Raw genomic sequence first — 3,953 nt, 5'->3', positions numbered from 1 at the left:
GAAATTTATTAAAATAGAAACTCATAAAATGACATGTGAAAAAGAAATTAATTTAAAATAATCACAAAACGACATTTGACAAATTGAATGACAATGTGACATGTGGCAAAAAATCCTTCGTTTATTAGAATATATATATATATATATATATATATATATATATATATATATATATATATATATATATATAGAGAGAGAGAGAGAGAGAGAGAGAGAAAGTTAGGTTCATGTATGAACCTTAAATATTGTGTGAATGAATGACCTAATATCAACCATTGATCAAATTTAATCTGCCAAGGGTAAAATGAGAATTTCATAATCAATTAAAATATTATCTAAAATAAACAAAACAATATATATGGAAATCACAGATGCGTTATATTTTTTTGAATCAGTCTCTTCCACTTCATCTTATTCCATTATCATCTTCATCGTATCATAAGAATTATCTTCATTATTCATAATAATCGATTTTCAATAAATCAAATATAGTGTTTTGATGGTTCTATATAAATCGATTTGCAGTTAAAACAATTCGGTGATTAACGTTTGTTAACAAGATTCAACACGGCAGATTTCGAACAAGGTAAGAATTTCACTTTTTTTCATTAAAATTTATATGGTTTATGTTTTTTGTACAGTTACAATCCCAGGAAATCTGTTAGTTATTCATGATATGTGAATTAGAGTAACCCATTCTTGAAGAATGTGATAATGATAAATACTTCTTTTAACACATTTTTTGTTACTGTTTTGAACTACTTTCAAAATTATTTAAATGTAAATATATGTTTAATAATTCTTAAAGAAATTTCTTCTAAATTGTAAAAATTTGTTGTCCTTTTATTTTCTATGCAGTACTTTTAGAACGACTATTCTTTAAAATTTATCATATCAAATTTAATAATTAAGTAGATATTTTTTTAGGATGTTATATATAAATAGATATTCTGTAAGAATATGTGATGTGTATCCCTTTCATATGATTTGAGATGACTCTTTCAAACATTTATCAATTGTACAAGGATTTTTTTTAATCAAGTTAATTTTTTGTCCATTCTAGAAGATATGGCAAGTCAATGTATGTTTTTGTGCAAGTGTTAATGTCAAATACCAGGTATGTAATAAACTTTTTGTGGTGTTAATTGTTTGGTTTTTTTATTAACAATTCTTTTAGAATTATTGATGCCATTTTATTTCTAGTTAGTAATCTGAAATACAAATATATTATAGTATACGATTGCATTGAAGAGTACGGAAGTCCTATTTGATGATGGTGGTTTTAAGCCTTTCATTTGGCATAAGAAAGCAGAGCATGAGAAGTTGGTTGTGGGTATAGAGAAACACGAATATAATTAGGTCAAAGGATGTGTGAGACCAGAGTATGAGAATGTGAATATAGAAAGATATGCAACTATCGATAGGAGGGGATAGATTTGCAAGCAGATGACTAATCATGATATGAGGAATTGTCTTCATACATATATATATATATATATATATATATATATATATATATATATATATATATATATATATATATATATATATATATATATATATATATATATATATATATATATATCATTTGTTTATTTTCATATGAGAGTGGTTTTCAATTTTTTGTTTATACACATTATGTTTTATTAGAGAACAAAATAATTATTTACATTTAATAAGATTTGGATTACTATATTAGAGTATTTATAATTTCAATAATATATCAAATTCTTAAATAATTTGTCGTGTATTTTCATTTATTATTATAACATAAGGTTAATTACTATAATAACATGTTCGATTCAACAAGAATATTTGAAATAACAAGTTAGATTCTTCAAGAATTTTATATTTTCCCTTTATTCTTAAGCTTCTCTATGTAGAAAGGAAGTTACAATGTAAATTATTCCTATTTTCCTCCCCCCCCCCCCCCCACCACACACACACATCATTTCTTATGATTTCTGATTGTATAGTTGGTTCTTGTTGTCTAATGATTTCTACCAATGCTCATTCTTGACCAACTTCCGGTTGTGGTGCAATTATAAACGCTTTTGTTAATGAAAACAGTTAAAGAAATTAGTATTAACTTAGGCAAATTTTAGTTAAAAAAACCAAAAGTGCAAAGCCATTGCAATAAACCACCAATATTTTGAGAATACATTTTAGTAAACCAACACTTTTTAAACAATACAATAGGGAAGAACGCATGACATTTTAATCTAGAAAAACCAAGTACTAAGACCATTTACTCAACCATTATATTAACCCATCAATTATTATAAATTTCGTTGTACTATAACATAAATTCTTCAAGAATACATTGTAATAAACTAACAATTCTAAAAGAATGTTTTTGCAATTAAGCTCTATACAACAAAAACCCATGTACTCAACCTGTAATTCTTAGAAAATTCATTGTACAAGCTTAAAAATTCTTTGAGTATCTGTTGCAATTACCCGGAAAACCAAGAAACATCATTACGTTTAACAAAATGCAACAATTATTATAATAACATTCTAAAAGAATACATTACAAAAATCATCCCTTTTGACAAAAGCTTATTCCACTATCTGTTTTTTATACATATAAAGAACACTCAAATTAAATTCTATAAGAATAAGTGTACGTTCATACAAAATACATGATAATAAACATTTTTTTTTCAAAATAACCCATTACTACTACGTAAACAAGCAACATTCAAACTATTCGCCATAGAAAGCTTAAAATTCAAAAAGAATACATATATTCTAGAACCCTAACTACGTAATAACCATTTTATAGGCATTCTAAAAGAATCAACTGAAAAAATAAACTTAGTGGTGGTGGTGGAGCGAGACAATCATCGTCCTCTTCATTGTCGCCTCCAATGCGCATCTGCTATTTTTTGAACTTTGATTTGAAGTTATTTTTTAATCTTGAACTTGAATGTTGTTTCATTCTTTGTTGTTGATTCTATGCTTCAAATCTAAAATCTCGGTGAGCACCTGATCTAGGTTTACAAATTATAAAGAATGGTGAATACACTATCTTTTTTACAGTGGATAATAGATTTTTTTTTGGTGAAAATTGTATCTTCAGATGATTATATCATCACCATTCTTCCCTACTGATATGTAATGATACTAACGATTCGAACGAAAGAATTGAGTTGTACGCATGTAATATGCTAACTTCATTTTTTTAAAAGAGGTGAATAATGACTCAATTGCCCATATCAACGTTTTTATTAGCAATTTAATTAAAAATTTAATCATAAATCCAAAAAAATAAGCATCCATTCTTAGCCAATTGATTTTTTAATCCAACGGTCCAAATTAAGTCATACATTCATACGATATTTAGCTTTTACATTTAATCATAACCCTATATATATATATATATATATATATATATATATATATATCCGACTCCCTATAAAATGATTATTATTTTCATAAAATATAACAATCAATCGAGTAACTAAAAATCATTAACGTCAAAAGCTTTGAAGAAAATGGTTAACTTTTAACTAAAGTTAACAAAAGGAAAATTATAGTACTTTTTAAGAACAAAAATTTGAGAAAAAAATTCCAAAAACAAAGTTTATATATATATATATATATATATATATATATATATATATATATATATATATATATATATATAACGTCAAAAGCTTCGAAGAAAATGGTTAACTAAAGTTAACAAAAAGAAAATTATAGTACTTTTTTAGAAAAAAAATTTGAGAAAGAAATTATATATATATATATATATATATATATATATATATATATATATATACATATATATATATATATATATATATATATATATATATATATATGGGAAGTAATTATATCAAAGAAATTATATCGTTACTCCTCGCGAATATTGGTTAAATATTATGTTGCCATTCTACCAGTTTCTTTGCTAAAGATTTCTGTTTAATAAAATTAAATAGTAAAAT

The 3,953-nt window shown here is 24.6% G+C and overlaps 1 long non-coding RNA gene across 1 annotated transcript; it reads left to right on the top strand.

Moving 5' to 3' along the window:
- Window positions 1–431: 431 nt before the first annotated feature.
- On the top strand, window positions 432–1,453 carry LOC145123847 (uncharacterized). Its single transcript, XR_013715362.1, has 3 exons — window positions 432–586; window positions 1,064–1,117; window positions 1,234–1,453. It is a non-coding gene; the product is annotated as an uncharacterized LOC145123847 (long non-coding RNA).
- The last annotated feature ends 2,500 nt before the right edge of the window (window positions 1,454–3,953 follow it).

Source organism: Lactuca virosa, chromosome 7 (genome assembly GCF_052849685.1).
Source record: "Lactuca virosa cultivar CGN04683 chromosome 7, Lactuca_virosa_CGN04683_v6, whole genome shotgun sequence".
Taxonomy (NCBI): Eukaryota; Viridiplantae; Streptophyta; class Magnoliopsida; order Asterales; family Asteraceae; genus Lactuca; species Lactuca virosa.
This window is presented reverse-complemented; position numbering and strand designations above follow the sequence as displayed.